Below are 20,748 nucleotides of genomic sequence, written 5' to 3'. Positions count from 1 at the left end.
CTAGCCTTGCTGATCTTCATGCAGCTTGCACAAGCCCACTTCTCGAGCCTGTTAAGGTCCCTCTGGATAGCATCCCTTCCCTCCAGCATGTTGACTTCACCACACAGTTTGGTGTCATCAGCAAACTTGCTGAGGGCATTCATAACCTGTTCTCGTGTGTATCCACAAATGAAAAAGAACATGTGCATCAAGGCAGATATAACAGTGGTCAACAATACAAACAGATGCTTGTGAATACTGCCTGTGCAGTAATCTACAAGCTTAAGGGTTCCAAGAACAACACATTTGCAGAGTGGCTTTTCTTATTTTAACATGCATAGCAGTAAACAAAGCGACTCTCATTAATGGATAAATCATATCTATTTGTAGTACGAACTCCACAGGACTTCTGTCAATCACTAGCAGTATAGAAATATTCATAGGCTAATCATGGCTAAGCTAATTTTGGCTCTTTCAGAGCCAAATTATGGTGTTTTGTGCCAAACCTTATTATAAATTAATTGCAGTCCTAGTGCATAGTCAGGAATTCAAAAAGGAATACAGAAAGGTGTTGGTGCACCTGGACACCATTCAGTGTTGTGCTATTCAGTTTTTCATCTTAAATAGAGAAAACAAAGCACAACAGGCATAATGCCATTAAAATTTATATCCAAGCCATCCATGAGATTATTGCAGAATGTTTTGACAAATTAAGCATAAAAGTCTCCTTTTGCAACTCAGCTGCTTTAGAAATAAGGACTGAAAGATAGTTTGTAGTTCAATTCCCCACTGGCCTCCCAAGACCTAAAAGCAAACTGGAATTGTTACATAACTGTTAGCTAATTACCCCTGTGGTCTGTATTTGAATAAAACAGTAAAGGCACTTCTATTTAGACTAAGCTCTTTTGTTTGACATGTTTATTGGAAGCTGCTAACATGCAAAGCCAGTTTGTGTTTTCAGCAAATTTGTTTTTAATCCTTTCACCTACTTCTCCACGTATATATAGAGCTTCACATCAGCAAGCCTCTCAAACACCATCTCCATTGCTGTTCTCCAGGTAAAAGCCACTAAGCAAAGATGGTTAAGACTCTCTAACAAGCCTCGGTGGGTCTACCAGCCACCTGTGTAAAAGAGATACCTGATTTTCCCTTTGAAAATCATGTATCGTGAACCTAGATGGATTTTCTTCTTTATTTATGCTTTTCTTCTGTTACTTGTCCAACAGAAGCTCAAATAAGTCCAAGTCAATTTTTTTCACATTACAAAAACAGCCAGGTAGGTGTCTACTGATTCATCATCACATCGACAGCACTGGGCTGTATTCAATTGCTTGAAACACTGAACAAACCTGACAGGTCCACTTCTCATCAACCACCAAAACGGAACTGGTCAAATGCATGGAAGAGAAGGAAGTAATCTGCTACCAGGCCTTCATTGCATGAACTTGACACTCACTTCAGTGTAAAGTTACCACCAATGTGGTAGGATGTTAAATTCAAAGGATAATGGAAAACTACTTGCTAACGTGCTGAAGTAGCTAGAAAAAAGGACACCAAATTTGGAAACTCACTGCCATCACAGTATATAAACCTAAGTGGTATACACAGTGTTTTCCTCAACTCTGATTTGTTTCTTAACAGTAAAATAAAGAAACCATTAACCACACAGACATTCCAAGCTAAAAAGCATGTTAGAAAAACTGAAGTGAGGAAAGCTTACAAGGATTCAAAAAATTTACCTCTTCTTTTTTACCCCAAACTGTACATCCACCTCCTCAAATAAAAAACCAATACTGAATGGAAGCCCTCAACCACAGAGGAATACACTGAACTTTGTTCTGGATGCAGCATGCAAACTGATATGTTTCTCCTTGTTTGTAAGTGGGGCTCACACACCAATCTTCTGTAGCTGCTTGGCACTTCTTTTGACAGGAGGAAGTAAAGCTGACCTATTTTTTTACTGTTTTTAATGAGATGGGGCTGTAAAAGTTACAAGCAAGTCTTGCTGAAAAGGATTCCTCTAAGTAGACATAAAAGTTTAACAGTTGTTTATCCAGTGGCCCAGAGGTTTGACCACTGCAGGCTGAAACCTGTTTAAAGATCAGGTAGAAAAGTAGATATCATACAGAAATATTCTTCTGCTCTTTAAACTTCATTACTAACTGTCATTAACTCAACAGCCTAAGAAATATATTATTAGCCTTCTGAAATGGCAAACTTACTATTAAAGCTAAAATTGAGGTCATTTGGTTTCTGACTGCCTGACTTTTCAAAAATTGATCCTAAATAATTTTCTTAGCTTTACAGGAATAGCACAGCAAAATAGAATCATAGAATCCTAGGGGTTGGAAGGGACCTCGAAAGATCATCTAGTCCAACTCCCCCTGCCAGAGCAGGGTCACCTAGAGTACATCACATAGGAACGCATCCAGGTGGGTTTTGAATGTCTCCAGTGAAGGAGACTCCACAATCTCCCTGGGCAGCCTGTTCCAGTGCTCTGTCACTCTTACAGTAAAAAAAAATTTTCTGAATATTCACCTTGAACCTCCTATGCTCCAATTTACACCCATTACCCCTTGTCCTGTCACTGGTCATCACTGAGAAAAGCCTAACTCCATCTCCCTGACACTCACCCCTTACATATTTGTAAACATTGATGAGGTCACCCCTCAGTCTCCTTTTCTCCAAGCTAAAGAGACCCAGCTCCCTCAGCCTTTCCTCATAAGGGAGATGTTCCACTCCCTTAATCATCCTAGTAGCTCTGCGCTGGACTCTTTCAAGCACTTCCCTGTCCTTCTTGAACTGAGGGGCCCAGAACTGGACATAATACTCCAGATGCGGCCTCACCAATGCAGAATAGAGGGGGAGGAGAACCTCTCGACCGACTAACCACACCCTTTCCAACCTGTACTGGGACATGGTGTTGTTCTTCCCCAAATGTAAAACTCTGCACTTCCCCTTGTTGAATTTCATCATGTTTCTCCCCGCCCAATTCTCCAACCTATCTAAGTCTCTCTGAATGGCAGCACAGCCTTCTGGTGTGTCAGCCACTCCTCCCAGCTTAGTGTCATCAGCAAACTTGCTGAGGGTACATTCTATACCCTCATCCAGGTCGTTGATGAAGATGTTGAACAACACCGGTCCCAGTACCGACCCCTGTGGGACTCCACTAGTCACACACCTCCAACCAGATTCTGCCCCATTGACTACAACTCTCTGACTCCTTCCTTTCAACCAGTTCCTGATCCACCTCACTACCTGATCACCAAACCCATACTTGATCAACTTATCTACAAGGATGCTGTGGGAGATGGTGTCAAATGCTTTACTGAAATCAAGATAAACCACATCTACCACTCTGCCATCATCTATCCACCTAGTAATTTCCTCATAGAAGGCTATGAGGTTAGTCAAACATGATTTACCCTTGATAAAACCATGCTGACTGCTCTTCATAACCCCCATGTCCTTGATATGCCTAGAGATAGTGACAAGAACAAGTTGTTCCATCACCTTTCCAGGGATGGAGGTGAGGTTGACCGGTCTATAGTTACCCGGGTCCTCCTTCTTGCCCTTCTTGTAGACTGGTGTGACATTTGCTATCCTCCAGTCCTCAGGCACCTCTCTTGTTACCTATGACTTACTGAAGATGATGGAGAGTGGCCTAGCAATGACCTCCACCAGCTCCCTCAGCACCCTTGGGTGCATTCCATCCAGACCCATCAATTTATGGATGTCCAGATTACTCAGCTGATCCCTAACCCAATCCTCCTCTACTATGTCAAACTCTTCATCTATCTTGACTACTTCTGGGATTAAATAGCTTTTTTATTTTGTCATAAACACATTCATCTTGATACAACCTCTTCTCATAGAAACACTATTGCAACAGACATAAAAATAGAGACAAAAAAGGCAAGTTTAAGGGTGTTAATGGTGAATAAAAATAAAACAGAAAATAATTTCTTCTCTATGTCCAAGGCCTCATTAGCTTTTTCTGACTTAAAGAATGGAAAATCTGGAGCAACCACAACCAAACTTAAGTATTTGGCAGTTTTATTTTGCAAAAGACACTATTAAGCCACTTAAAGGTTAACTGATACGCATGAGTTATCAAATACTCCTTGTCTTCAAGGTTATAGACTGTTTAGCAGAACTCTGCCAAACGCCAGTTTTCTGAAGGGAGCTAGAAATCATCTCTGTTGATGACAGACCTCCGAGCAGATGGTAAGTAAATCAAGGTCCTGATGTGAAATGTTAAAGCTTTTATGCTGGAAGACACTGTTAAAGCATTATCCAGGTTAAATCAGATTCTGCAGAATACCAGTTTACTAGTAGGCAGGCGTGAAGTCTTCCACTGAGGAATTCCACAAGTTTGGTGGTTTGGTTTGTTTGGGGTTGTTTGGTTTGGGCTTTTTGTGTTTGTGTTTGTTTTTTTAAAAAAACACAAACACTAACAGATTGTTTAGATTATTTTTTTCCTTTTGAGTAATCATTGCAGCAGTTCTATCAAAACGGCAGGGTGAGCAGGGGAAGGGACTGGGTTTTTTTTATTTGTCATTAAAATAATTTCTGATGCTGTTTAATCAGCCTAGTAGTATATAAGAAAGGCAGCTTTCATAAACATTACTAAGAATACTAGTTAGGTGAAATAATATTTTTTTCTAGAATTCCCACTTAGATATTCCTGGGCAAATATGGGTGTTCGAAAACCTCTCAGAAAGACATTAGTGTCTAAACATTTAGAAAGGATCCAGCACATCAGAAACAAAGTAAACTGCTACTTTGGTAACTGTAGTCTTGAAAACAAAAGGGCATCTGCCAGAGTTGCATGGGAAGACTAGGAAAAGCTCTGGAAGTAGTTTTGTGTATCTGCAGACAGGGTGCACCAATTTCATTTCACTGAAACAAGGAATCAATAATGCACCTTCCATTTGTTTCAAATCAGCTTGACTACCAAAGTTAAAGCACCTAAAACTAGTGTCTTCACAGGAAGAACATTTATTGGTTTGATAATCTGGACAGTGAAAATTTACAAATGGCTAGCCTACATGTGAGATTATGACTTGGATGACCGCAAATTTCTCTGTCATGTTCCATGGCTGATCCAAACTACTCACTTTGCAGGAAATTGCCATGAAAACCATGTTGAATTCATCCAGAATGCTGAATACCAAATTCAAGTTTATGGAGCTACATACCCAGCCAAATTAAACCAAAATCCTTTCAACAGCAGCCCCAACATAAAATTTCTCCAAATCCTAAAGTTCCCATGTAATTATTACAGGAAACTGCTCAGAAAAAGAGACAGTCAAGAATCATTCATAGAACATATCCAGACAACTTGGATTCAATCAACTACAGAAAGTCACAAGCTACTGGAAAAAATACAAATACATGTTATTACATTTGGCTTTTTGTGGTTTTTTGTGTTGTGTTTTTTTTTTTAATTTCTTTAGACTCATACTAAACTTGAAACACACTTACTAGCCAGCTACAGAAACAGCTCTTGTATACTTTTTTCAGTGGTCTGAAAAGCTTCATATGAATAGAGACTGCACTATTGCTTCATTCTTACTTAGTGGTAAACACTGGTCTAGTCAGGTATTTCAAATTTCCATCTGGCCAGTAGCAGGCCTCTATTTTCTTCCCCCAGCCCTCATTTTGTACATGAAGATCCATAATCCCTGTGCTAATGCTTCCATTGTCCTTTAACTTCTGGAGTCATTTCCAGCTTATGCTCCAAGGAATGGGGGGAGGGAGAAAGAAAAGTACATTTTTGACAAAGACCCTAAGTGATGAATACAGCTACAGGGGGGAGAGATATTTTTTTTTCCCCCCTAAACCTTTAGTCTTTTCATTCACTCTCCAAATGCATTGAGATTAATAATGCCTCTGGGCCACTGTATGCAAACCTCCACTGTGCACACAGAGAAAAGATTATAATTGAATACCCTATTATGATGGGCAAGGAAAAAGAAAAGCAGACAGACAGACAGGGCACAAAGGCTGAATTGGCCTGGTTTGGCTTTCAGCCCACAGTACCTACAATTATCCTGCAATAATTTTTATTTATCTATTTAGTGTTCCCACTAAGCAGAGAGAATCTAGTATTAATTTAGTGCTCGTGGTTAGACAGAGAGCTTTAAAATGAAAAACGTTATTCAAATGGATAATGAAATGTGGCTAATGTCCTGCTTTGAATGAAAATATTACAAACTATAGCCCCCTGAAAATGTTTTACAGTCTGTTTATGCAAGAATTTTGCTAAATGACATTTTTACAGAAGTACTAGACTTTATGCAGATGCTGCTGCTGAGCATCCCAGAGCCTCACAGAAAAACATGTAGTGAAGGATAGAAGCAGAAGAAAAAAAAAAAGCAGCTCTGACTGAAGCAGCTCTGATATATATGAAGAAAAGGATGAAACCTGAAAACCAGGATGGCATCTTCACAGCTATTCACTTATGGCATCTGGATGAAGTCTTCTGGTTTGCTCCTAAGCATCTCATCTCTATGGCAAAACACCCTCATCCAAAATAGTACAGGGAACTGCTAGCAGTTACTTTCTGTTAGATTCAGACCTTGCCAGTACCACCATCTGACAAATAGCCCTAAGCAGCACAGGTAATAGGAATAAAAGAATGAAACACCAAATCACATTCTCATCTATAGACTGCTGTAAATTCACATGAGCTTCATAAAAGTGCCTGCTTGAATTACACTGGTGCTCTCTTTACATGTTTGAATCTGCACTTCTTGATAGCAAATTGTAGCATAAAGAAAACAGTTGCTGTCTTAGCTGCAAGTCACTTCATATAAACTTCCCCAAAAACATGAATATAAGACTTCACATGAAAAAAGTACATGAACAAATTCAGGAAAGTAACAGAACACTGAGTGTACAATCAAGAATGTGCAAGTGACGATCAGGACAACTCAGAATAGTTGCTTTAACACACACAGGGACACTTCTCAACCCATCTACAATATGAATTTTAAAATATATTCCATAAATCTGAGGATCAAGCTTAACTTCCATGAAAGTTAATCTGCATTCCAGAAAATAATCTGAATTGAATATCTTAACTGTATTGTCACTGCTTTTCTGAAAAGACACAAACTGCCACAATTGCTCCATTACTCACCACAGTGCATAAAATGTCTACGGCTTTGGAAAGCAAATAACAGAAAAATATGGATTAAACTGATAAAAATGATAATTCCAGACATGATTAGATTCACTGTGTTCTGTAGCCTGCACAGCAGGTGGGGGATCCTTCAGAAGAATTAGGCAAAGGTTTAGGGAAAGCAGATTAATGGGGAAAAGATTAAATGTGCTCTAAAAGCAGGACAAAACATATTTTAAAATGACAATTCTAACAGCAGTGTTTAGGGATGCTTTGGAATGCAAAGTACACATACACCATTTAAATACCAGATGCACAAGTGTCTCCTACTTACAATTATGCACTTAATTGTATGACTTCAAATCATAAATTGAATAAGCATTTGACAATAAGTGGTGCTAGTGACAAATATTAATCAAAATATAGCAAATAGTGTCTAGCACACAGCAGTCAATCTCTATTTTCCCCTTCTCTGCACACAACCTTTTACAAAACTGATCCTATGGATGAAAGCCTACCAATCTGCTTATTTTTATATCCAGAAATATATTACAGTTGAAAATGAAATACAGTAATAGCAATTTCTAGAGCCCTGAATAATGCACATTGATGCCACCACCCTCTCTCCAGCGCTGAAGGCTTTCTATCTTCTAAAAGAAGATGCTGTGTGTTGAACTTGGTAAGAACAGAAGTCATGGTGGTCTTCTATAGCCTGAGAGGAGAAATACTGTTTAGCTGCCGAATATAGGTTGCAAGTGCATCTGCTGCACCAGAACAGGAGACAACTGTTAATGCAATATCTAATATATCTTACAAAAGCATTACAAAAGCAACAAAGCAAATATTTTACATTGTTATAATCCAAAAATTCTCATTTCTTTGTGTAACAAAAGTAATAGTGGTACACTTTTACACACAAAATGCTAGACTTGCCCTGCTTCCAAAGTATTTTTTTTAAATGAAAGGGGTTTTCATAACTCCTCAGAACCACCCTGTTAACCTTTTCCAGCTTTGCAGCCACCATATGTTTACAGATTACTCCTCAACTATTGAATTCAATCACAGATTGGAGGAGGCTCACAACAGAAGTCAATTCGAGTTTTCCACACTGAGAAATAGATTTGGATTTCTAAAGTTATTACAGAGACGCCCACAGATCTAACATCATCTCACAGTAAGAACACTTCCTTTTCCTCAGAATCATCTAGTCAACGTCGATCACCAAAGGCTCATTACTCAGAGAAAGTAAAGAAAGCAGCTTGAAGGAGAGGTATTTTATCTAGTTACTTCTACTCTTCAGTGGACTGTTGGCAGCAGCTTTTGGGGCAAGGCCACTGGCCTGGCCTGCACAAAGCAGCTAGCGCCATGCTAACAGAAGGCAAAGACTCCTGGCTTTTCTCACACTTAAAACCAAGCACTGTTTGAGTCAGCCAAGGCTCACTAAAGTCTCAGTATGCTTACCTTTTTGTTTTATTATCAGTGGTAGATAAGCCACTTCTAATGTGCTTTCTTCCTACCAATCTGAACTATAGGCGGCTTAGCATCATTTTACCCATGTCCGTGATGCTTCTCAAGTCTGTCCCCAGTCTTTAATTCTACAAATGTGACATCACTGAGAAACCTGAACTCTTACAAAATAAAAATTAAAAGCCTTAGCAGTAAGATGAGTGCATCACTCCCAAAGTGACCACATGGTATTGCAGCCTCTTTTATTCACTCACTCCCATGTCTTTTGTTCTTTTGTATCAATTTGCTATGTTATGTAGGTCTTTATGCAGCAATCTCCTCCAGGCAAGCATGTCTTCTGTACGTTCTGCAAAGTGCTTTTTCAGGCAATAAAACAGAAATTATGTCTCTCAGCTTCCCCATTTGTAGAAGCAGCACACTGACGCAGTACTCACACACCTGACAAAGCAGCTGACAAGTTAAATTTGTTGATGACTGTGAGGCATGTGGAGATCCTCTTATGGAAAGCTCTACAGAAGTGTGAAGTATTTTCATCGGCCAAAAGTGAGTTAGTTTTCCATTCTGAGGACAGATCAGGGTCTTCCCATATTTAAAGAAGGGTTTAACTACAGAGTAAGAGCATTATTTCTATAGTTTGGGCTTGTTAGGTTTGAAGTATGTAAAGGGGTGTGCTTATTTCATACCCTGGGATGACATGGAGTAGAACAAGAATAAAGGTTCCCTCTTTTCCTCCATTTAATATTAAAGCATGAGGAAAAGTGCCTTATAGGATGTAATTAAACTCAAACCAGGTTCCTCATCTAACAATGTTTCAAAAAAGAAATCTAGACTTTTCTAGCTTCTAAAATAAAACCCATCTAACTGCACACTAACATGAGACACGCAGAAAGGAATGTTATTGATACAGTCCAAGAGATTTCAGCCAGGCACTCTCATTTTTTTATTTTTTTCACAATTAAATTTGAAAGTGCTCAATGTGCTATTTCCTTAAATTTTTCGTAAGAGTGTAAAAAGTGTCTGAAATAGATCCAGTCTCACTCTAAGCTTTTTATATTCAGTCCTCCCTAACAGTAACTACTGTATGACCGAACATAAATTTATACGGGTTTGCCCCCTCAACTTGTGTTTTTTATTTTATAACTGGTGAATATTCTAAAATTCTAACTAAGACAACATCTTCAGTCTTAGATATTGGATATTCTCTATACTTGTAATAGCAAAGGACATTAGAATCAGCAGTATGGCCAGAACACTCTCATTAAACTGTGCTCCTCAAGGCTCTGCTAGTCCCTCAAAACTTTAGCACACTCTAAACTATGATCATCTCCTCAAAAATAAAGCATACCTAACAAGTGCACTTCTACACCCACTGCTACAATGAGATGCAGGAGAGGGAATACATTCTTCTTCTTCACCCCCCTGTTCAAACAGGCAACCAATCAAAGCTTTTGTACAAGGCACTTTGTACGACATACACATTAAACAAACAGGGGTAACTCCAGGGCTGAAGGAATGAGAAGAAAAGCTACATGTGACAGGGAATTTGCTAGACTTTGTACCATTAGACTACAGTGTCAATAAGTTGTCATTCCCTCCTACCCAGTGGGAAATTGCTTAATTTTTACCACTTGCAATACTTAGAATTATACACTGCTGAAAAGCAAAACCAGAATATATACACTGTAGAAAACAATATTTATGGCTTTACCTCCACACCCTGCTCTTTTATATCTTGCTTGTAATAACTCTACTCACCATACACAAGGCCTCAGCATTTCAGGCAAAATCTGCTCACAGAAGTGGGACGTGTTGGTCCACAGTGAGAATTTCCATCTTTAACAAGACTCTTGCCACAGAGCAAATCCACTCTTGCACTTGCACAGTTGACTTCAGGTAGAATTTACCCTGCAGCAGAGAAAAATATCAGTGTATTTACTGTAAAATATAGTTTATAATATGAATGCAAATAGCTTCAAAGAGCTGTAAGCAAGATAACTCATTTGAAGCCTGTCACTGATGTTGACAGTCCAGGTGACGGTTGGTGTCACCACCACATGTGCACACATTTCTCCCCTTGTCTTTGTTACACTTCCCATTTCCTGGGACAACTGCCATAGTGTCAAGAGGTTATTCAACATGACCTTAATGAAACCACTGAAGAGCCACAACCAGATATGAAGAGCCCCATAATTCTGAGCAGTACATGTAAAAAAGCCACTCACCCTCTACAGCTACATAAATTAAAATCATCATGAAAGAAATACTTTGCAAAGTGATGATGGACTTACACATCATGGAAGTAACTGGGCTGTTACTTATGAGTCAGAATACCGGAGGAGAAGCTTATTAAGTGGGAAAGCCACTAACCTGTCGGGCCTGGGAGTTGAGGGGCGGTGTTTGAGCTGTCCCCTCGGCCGCAGAGCGGCAGTTCAGCACCTCAGGCCTCACGGCCGGCGGGAGGCGCAGACCAGGCCCGGCACCTTTTCCTCACAGGAGACACCGGACAGGCCCGGGCCCGCCCGCTCCCCGCCGGCCGTGGCTCCTCTCTGGAGGACACCGAGTTCGCTCAGACTCGACCCCGGACCAGAAACGGAGCCGATACCAGTTTACCACGGGGGGCAGAGGGGACCCAGGGAGGGGCAGGGGGGCCCCGGGGAGGGGCAGGGGGGCCCCGGGGCAGCTCCAGCTCTCGCCAGGGGCCGAGCACTCGCCGGCCGGCACGAGGGGCCACGCCAGGCCAGGGCCATGAATAGACTGTTTCAGAGGACTAAAAATCCAGTGTTTAATTCCCTGATCATTTGCTGTGAGAGCTTGTAAGAAATACTCGGTTTAGCTGGCACCTTATTATTATTTTTTTTTCATTTGTTTTGCAAAGTACTTGGTAATTAATTGCCAAATACTTGGGAAAATAAATCAAGTGCAGTCCTTTGCACATCTCCACATAATCACTGTGTGCGGGCATGATCTGGCATGGGATGGTCTCCTGAAGCCAGGCTCTTCTTTACCTACTTGGATGGGCATATTTGCCTCCCAAGTCCATTTCTTTCCCCTGCACCCACCCCTGAGGACAGTGCAGCTCTGCAGCGGTGGGTGTGCGAAGCCACCTCTGAACTACAGTGAGGGAGGAAGGCTCAGCTTTCACAGCTTGATAAAAGGCTTTGGATAGAGTCTGAAAGGTATTTACTCTCTAGATGGAGAGAGGACAAGACTCTCTTCGTACAGCGTTAGATTAATAAAGCCTACACGCCCCAATTTTTAATGACTAAAGCACCAGTAAAGAATCACCTTGAATAGTAATTAGCATTTCCCATGTGGTTCAACTTAGGACACCGAAACATCGATCAACAAAAGTACACATTGAAATGTAACTATTACTTTTTAAAAGTGTTTTTCTACCAGAAGATTCCCCACAGTTTCTAAAGAGCAAGCAGTGGATAATATTTACTCCTCTCGATCATACATCAACAAATTCAACATATTCCCAAGTATTTTGTTCAATAACTAGTCATTTCCATTAACACCCAGAACTTGCTAACGAAATGAGCCTATAACCAAGCATAGTAAGATTATTTTCCACTTTTCTTTAGAAAGATACAGAAGTCTTAATGCCCAAGAAACAGTCTGAGTACTCAGACTTCTCCATGTCAGCTACAGAGTGGCCAAGCACCCAGCCTGATAGCCCAGCCATACAGTAAGTCATGGCGTCCACATAAAAGACTCTCCCTACTTAAAAACTTCGTGAAGACTGTTCCCCATCATATTTCCTCAGAAGACTATGCAATGTTAGAAGTTCAGACACTGTTCTTTGCTTCATTGAGTTGCTTCATATTCCAAGATGCTTTTGTGCAATGTTACAGCCATCTTGAAGACAACCATGCAACTAGTCTCCACTGCAGTAGTATGAAACATCTGGGAGCAGGATTATTTCTGTCATGTGCTGCCAAAATAATATTTTGCTTATCAAATTACAATTTCAGGGATTTTCCCAAATCCACATAATGTTCTCGAGCGCTTCAATTTGCATTATGACATTTACATTAGCATACACACGTGTAAAAGACCATCTTGCCAACCAACTCCTATCAGTTATTCAAAAGCTTCAGTCTACCTAAAGCTAGGATTAATGTATGCTCCTGAAACAGACTCCAGTTATAATAACTAATTTTCTTCAGCTAAATGCCTTTGCCCATCTGCTCTTACAATCACATCTGCAATTAAGTGTCTTCAGTGATCACCTTGCCATAATAATGGATGCCTTCCCAACTCCCTAGACAAGGACAGATTCCCTGTTTTCTAGATGTGCTATTTCTGGACACTTGGAAGTTTCAGCTCCATAGCAGGAAGGACAACAGCAAATTGCTGTAAAGAAATCTACTACTTGTACTGAACTCTTTTCAAATACAAATGCTTGCTAAAAAAACCAAACAGCTTCTGAACACTTTGCCCACATATACAAGCTAGTGCAGTATCTATGTTGTTAATTGCAATGTTTATTTTCACTCCTTCAGTAAAAATAAGCTCTCCTGCTAAAACGAGAATTTTTCTGTGTTGTTTCTAGGTGTTATAGCAGGCAGACCAGACCAGTGCTTTAAAACTTAGCTACAACCCCACTTAAGAGAACTGGCAAATTGTATTCCTAATTATTGTTGTTAGAGGTAATCACAAAACTAATTGTATCAAAGCCCATTCCACATGACTCTCAGATTTGTTGACAATCAAAACAATAGTAATACAGAGTGTGAACTGTCCATGCATTTCTGTTGAATTGCAAGTCAAAATTATATTGTTTGCTCCTTCAGTGTTGAAAGCAGAAGCAACATGCTCATACCCAGCTTCCAAATTCTTTCCCACACCACTCCCAACACTGATAGTTCCCAAATGCCCTTTACTCAGCTGCCAGAACTTCTCACTTTCCTGTGACAACCTCTACTGTGCAACTATACACATTAACACAAATCTGTCACATCAGAAACGAGAAAGGGAGGACAGTGTAAAATAAACTAGGTTTACTATCCAAATATCTGACAGAGGACACATCATAACTGCATCAGTAAATTCCAGACTTCATAAAAACTCATACAAGGGAAAGTTGCAGCAGAATACCAAACCAGTACCAAAAGCCCAGCTTTGTCAGTACAGCATTGTCTCCCTCACCAAGCTCCGACTGCACACACTGTTTCTTAGAACAGGTTCGGCTGCTTTCAGCTTATGTCACCAAGGCAGAGACACTTGAACAATTGCATTGGAAAGCAACTGTCCTGCAGCGATCTCAAAGAAACAAGGCTTCACAAGCCTGCTACTCACCAGTCTCCACACTGCAGAGTCGCAAGCAGTGTTAGAGCTGCAGTCTCAGAGCTGCCTCCCCAATGCAGCCTCTCACCTGCCACCTGAGGGGAGCCCCCATCTCTAAAGGCATTACAAGCCCAAAGGCTCCTGTTCCACACCCCTACAGGGACATACTAAAGTTGACTTGCTTAACCATTCTCACATTTAACTTAAGATTTTGCTGACTTTCTACCTTCTTGGTAACAATAAAATCAACATCTTCACTGGACAGGAGAAAATTGGCAGACCGATAACTGTATAGATGAAACAATAGCCAAAACCTCTCTCATTTCCAACCTATGTAGTGCAGTAATTATTTGTTCTGTTTGAGCAAATTAAAGGGACTGCCCAGAAACATCCATCAGACCCTTATAAATGCCATTTATGCCTCTTCACAACCCCAGAAGGGAGCATGGGCCTGGCTGATCACTGACAAGTCTGATGGTCAAAGTTAATTGGTTTCTGGGAAGCTAGCAGGATTCAAGGTTCATTATTAAATCCTGCTGGCAAGCCTTGAAAGAAATATATGATTGAGTTTTAAGTCAAATGGTCTCTCTACAGAGATGCATCTTCCCCAGAAATGTGCTCATTGCTGTCTAGCAGAATCCTCATTCACCACAAGACTTCTTTTCCAGTCAATCTCCCATAGCCTTACCTCCCTGTTTTAAGATCTGTTTAAAGATCATGACCAGAATTCCTCAAAGCAAGATTAAATAAGATTGTAACATTCACACAATTTCTAACACTCATCTCCTAATATAACCCAAACTATATAACACTGTTGTTCATTATGTTATATTATTACCTACTCCTCTCACATATTTTATGTTCCCTACTTGGTTATAATACCCGATACACATAGAGTTCACAAAATGGAATAGGCTGTTTTTTTAATGCCAAAAAACATGCAGCTATCAGGTCTTTACATTAACAAAGCTGTTACCAGAGTCATACATTACATTAAACTTTTGGCATTTTGTTTCTGATCATTCACATGCTGATAATTTCCATTCACATGGAAAGTGTATGACCTTCTAACTCTTATTAATAGTTTATGCTACATCATGTGTATGTGCTCCATCCTCCTCTCTTCCTTACCTTCCTGAATGAACTTTGCCATCTATTCATAGGCCTTTAGAGGTTCCAGACCTCACATGCAACATACTGTATTCTTTCATGAATTATTCAGTGCTAGTGTTATTCCATCATCCATCTCTCACTGGCTCTATTTCTTCTGTTCTATTGAGGTCTTGACTTATGAGCAGAATCTCCTGTTATTTTTTCTCAATTGTCACACTTTATTACAATTAATATTAATTATGTGGATTCTTGTCCAATATGTAGCTTTCTGGGCATAAAAAACTGTCATGTTTTAATGTTCAAGTTTTTTTCTTTGCAAACTCCTATGTAATAAAGCATTCTCCTGTCAGGAGCTGTCAGCACCACATATATCTACTTGATAATAACTGTACAGTAATAGAGTTAGCTAAAGAAATTGTGGGTAAGCCGACACGAATTCCCATAGAGAAGCCAATCTTGTAGCCTACCCATGATTTCCTATGGCTGACATGCAGTTAAACACAAAGTGTTACAAACAGCCTGCTTGATGAAATGAATAACCTGTTACAGTCTTGAAAGAAACGCTGGCCTAAGATGTTAAACTTCTATTGGAGGCTTAGGTATAATAAGTAGATTCTGACAAATACTGTTCACACAAATGTTTGCAGAATGAAAGCATTCCATGAATATTAATGAAAACACATTCTCAATCCACACAGTAAGCGTGGGAGTCTTTGACCCTTCAAGTGCCTTGTCCATGTTAAAGGGACAGATCTGATATGATTTTAAGCCAAAATACTTTATCTCATGGTTGAAAAAGTAGGTACACTATTTTAGCTATACAGGTCAAAATCCACAGCAGACCTAACGATAGTTATAGGAAGAAGTGGAGAAAAAAACTATAGCTGTTAAAAGACAAGCAACAACTAGATATTCTGCACATTCTCATGTAATAACCTAGGATTCAAAGGTGGCCATCAGCTACAGATTACAAGCAGATTAACAAAAAAACACTGGACTACCTATTAAGCCTGACTAAAGGGTCACATTTGGACTGAAAAGTATCAAGAAAAAAACCAGTCTAGAATCAATTGGTCAATGTGCAGTAATTACATAAAGTTAATAAAATTAATTTTAGAAAACCTCACCACGCTGGACTGTGAAGAGAAGGTTGCCAGGACAGAAAGCTAAGAGAACACAGAATGATGCCGTATAATTACATGAAATAGGAAGCATTAAAACTCAAAAATGCATCATGGTTGCATGGGAGACATTAGGAGAAGCGAGGCTACCAAGAGAAAGGGACTGAAAGATGAAGATTCAACCTGGCATGCTGCTGTGAATTAGAAACAAACGTGATTTAAATAATTCAAGCTGGACACATGGGGAGTATAACTGAGGAAGAACAAGCACTGGTGCCCTGATAAGTACAGGTCAAACCCTCAGGTAGAGCCCAGAATTAAGTATGATAAATCAGAGAGCATCACACCCAGTGATGTCTATTACCACAGTGATGTGACGCAGCCAAGAAGAAAAAGAAAATAAAATCTCTGTTCTCTTTAACTGCTAGAACTAAGCTTTTTATTCCTTCTCCAGCAGTATTGGTGGTAGAAGGAGTAACTCAGCTGAAGAGCACTAGTCCAGCACATGTAGTTATCAGGACAAATGGAGATCAACTATAGATGTGCTGGGTTTACCAGCTGAGCTAAAGATGCATTACCCTAAGGGACAAAGTAAAGCCAAGCACATTATATTGACAGTCTGTTGCACTTGTCATCCTGCCAGCCAAAGAAGCCACCAGATACAAATTAACAATTCCACTTTCCAACATAACTAACATGGAAGGTTGCAGAATATCAGTGGTCTGTGTCAAATGCTTAGTTATCCCATCAGGTGTTTGTATCAACACCACCATCTCTGCTCAAAATTCAGCACATGTTTGTTTTGCTGCTTTGGAATTGTCTGTACTTCCAATTCCATCTTTCCTCTTTTATTCCTAATAATCTAAGTTGTGTGCTGTTATGTCACCCATTTACTCAGAGGCACAAACATTTTAAGAATTGGAGGAAAAGCTATCTAATATAGAAAGGAAAGTATTAAAAGATACAGAAAAAGAAACCAAATTAGTTACAACTTGACTGCCAAACGCTACACTGTAAAATCAGCTAAGACCTGCACTTTCCCCTAATGGGAGGAGACAAATACTATATTTGTGTGTATGTGCTGCACATGAGGTCTTATTTGGATCATAGAGTTGCTCATCTCTGCTGCATCTATTGTTAACTTAAAAACTGCTCGAGGAAAAAATTTCACCCAGAGTGGCTGGCAATTTCCTCAACTAACATAAATATTCTTACCATTTTTCTTTGCATCATGTGATTGAAAAAGATTACACCAGCAATAAAGAGAAGACATTAACAAACTCATTAATGGGCTTTCCCACATCAAATAACCCATTTGTAGACACGATACATGTCCTAGAAGTCCTGCAATTCTTATGTGCTTTGTGTTACTTAAGACCAAAGCCAAATGTGTTCCTTTAAATTCACAGTAACTAGACAGCTTATTTTCATCCAAAAACTCAAATAACCTTGGAATAAGTTTAAAAACAGTTTGTTAATATGGTTTGCTTTTTCCCCCCAACTATTGCACATAATTCCACCTGCACTGATGATGTATTGCCTCAAGAGTCAGGTTTTCCAACTGCAGTTAGTAAGTGACCATAACTATGGGTCTGAAAGCTTGTTTACTGCTGGAGACATTACACTTCCAGTACCCTCGAGTAATCTCTCAGGGCACAAGCAGGAAGGTCAGCATAAAAAGAGATTATCCTTCACAAGAGGAAAATATTTTCCTCTCTCCAAGAATGAGTTTTATTGTTTGCAATCACACCAAAGCTCCTATCCATGGGAAAGGGAGGGAAGGGTCTAGCAGCAGCAAGGGAAGTGATAATAGATTAAAAATAAAATATTAAAACATATTAATATGCCCATGCCATAACATCAGGGACACTCTTAGCACAGTTGTCAAACTGATCAATCCCCAAAGTTATATAATACTTAACTCTTTTGAAAGCCTAACTGGGACAATTCTTCTGAAATTGACATTTTTCTGCTACAAATACCAGAAACCAGGACTCAGTATGCAAATGAATTGCCAAGTAAACTGGGGTGTGAACTTACAGCACATGTGCCTCTCCAGTGGAATTGGAAAAGGTAACTTGTGCAGGCTCTCCCCCAAGAACAGACCCATCACATCAGCGTTTCTGCAGGCAACTGCAAACACACACCCTGCTTACCCTCTCCATGTTTCCTGTGCCCACGTCCATTATAGCACCCTGTCACCTAGTGCACTAAGATATCCTCACCAACCAGAGCTCCCCACAAGGTAAAAATTCACCATCAAAAGTGTATGCCTTGCAACAGCTTACAAAGAAAACAAATGCAGCTTTTGACATTTCTGGCTTTTGTTCAGGCAAAGCAGTTATCTGCTTTAAATTAATATTCAGTAGTTACATGAATATTCCAGGTAAATACTTTTTATGCAAATATTTCATGTTATTTAGTTACACCTCAAAACCAATATTGTTAAGCCATCTTGAACACTGGTATGGACTGTATCCTGATCCAGATCTTCCAGAATCCACTTTAAACCAGTACTGTTTTCCATGGGCACTGGACGGATACTGTGATTATCAGCACGATAATTAAATACTGCATATCTTTGAATCCCAGTCAGTGGTGCCTTGACTCTTGAGCCTCTTGTGGCACTCCTCTTTCCCACTGCACTGTTTAAGAGTTTTCCACAAGTGTGTTAGCTTATGCATCAAAAGATAAGTTACCTTACCTTTCCCATTTATAGATGCAGGACACTACTCATGTAAGGCACTTGCAAAATGTTCTCTCCCTCCTGAATTGAGCTATACCCAACAGAGCTGGCATTTCCTTCAAACACACTTTATCAACAGCTGCTAAAACAAGTATTACTTTCTACCTCACCAAAAATCTGGCTGTACCAGTCAGAAAGCCCCATCTGATGCCACCTTTATCTTTCTCAGGTCAAACCAGAAGCCTGCAGTCCAGCAGCTAACTGCCTCAAGTGTACACTGGCAAGTAGACACCATGCTCATCTCTGGAGTGCCAGGTTCATAGCATAAGGACTGTGTTAAGAACATAGTGTGGTCAGGAATACATCTGTGCTCATTCAATTCAGTACTGGCACACATGGCACCCTGCACCTGGACCCCCAATGCCCACAGCAGTGCCCTGGAAGAAGGGGTGTGTCTACTTCAAACTGCATTTCTCCAAACCAAGCCATTGCCACTCTCAAAGTCTCCTAGTCCCTTTAAGAGCACTTTTCTTTTTTTTCCTTTAAGTTAATACAACTGGCCATACCTATGTCTTTATCATGCCAAAATTTCTCTGAATACAAACAGGACAATCTTCCCTTATCCCATTTCCTTTATGCAGATGTACTTCACTTTGTGCAACCATAGAGACATATCATCATACAACTTCCTATGTTTATTTCTCAAGACACAGAAAGCAGCTGAGGGAGAGGAACTGTGTGCTTCCATGCATCTAATTTAGAAATAAACACATACAGCAATAGAAAGTGTTTACAAGGCAAATATGCATAAACCACAATCTGAAATATTGATCAACTTCTGATACCCATGGGTGGGCATCCACTGACCTTCCCTGGACAGCATTTGCCAAACAATAAAGAATGAAGTAAACGGCAGAGTTTTTACAAATCCCTTTTCCCCAGACTATTATGATAGTGAAAGTGATCATGTCTGGTCCCATTCTGGGCTCGGACTTCAAAATGGCATTGATATGTAGCATCTCACCCTGTAGTGGTTGCAGCCTGGCTTTTCTTTTCAGGTAATAGAACTACAACATGAGTATTTAGAGAATCAGACCAGTCTGGTTTACCATCCATGCACATCCCACCTACTGAACAAGAGCTGCCTCTCCTTGTACTTGAATCTGAGACAGCAAGGCACTTGCAGCAGGGACCCTAATTGCACATTTAGCCAAGTAGTTTTACATGCACCTAAAGCAGTATAAAGCATAACATGGTTATGTTTTCATCAGATCCAAGTGTGAGTTTTTTTCAGTTCACATTCTAAATTGGACACAACTTGCTACTTCATGTCAATAAAACACATCTCTTTGTTTTGTATTGATGTCTGCTTAATTTGCAGATTCAGTAGATACCCATGATACTCTAATGAATCATGCATTTTTATAATGAATCCAATGGTGAATGTAAAAATCACTCTTTGATCTTTCTTCTAACAACTCAGTTATTTCTGGATTTTCACATAGTAAATGTTTATGGATTACTTTCAATTAAACAACCTGTTCTACTTTCTATTCTATTATGAAAGTAAACCTTTTTTAGTTACCATGAAAGAGTACACAGCTCAGTACTCCTGCTTAAGTAGGTGGAAGTTTAACTTTCTGAGCCTTAGGTTGTGTTAACTTGGTGAAAGACTGTCCCAAACCCAGCAAAGCATCCTCATTAGGAATGGACAAAGAGGACTAGGGCACAAAAGCTGAAACAAGCACAAAACAACAAGCATTTTGCCATTTCTCTACTCATTCTGCTCCACTAGCAGTATCAGAACAAAAAGCAACAAACAACTTGCTAACTTGCAGTATTGCACAATTCTCAGCAATAAAATAATATTTGTTCCATTTTACTGTTACTAATTGTAAACCCAAGATAAAATATCACAGCATCTGCACAAACAAGAGCAAGCTAGAAAATTAACTACTGCA

The sequence above is a fragment of the Chaetura pelagica genome, unplaced genomic scaffold (genome assembly GCF_000747805.2).
Source record: "Chaetura pelagica isolate M959 unplaced genomic scaffold, ChaPel_1.0 scaffold222, whole genome shotgun sequence".
Taxonomy (NCBI): domain Eukaryota; kingdom Metazoa; phylum Chordata; class Aves; order Apodiformes; family Apodidae; genus Chaetura; species Chaetura pelagica.
This window is presented reverse-complemented; position numbering follows the sequence as displayed.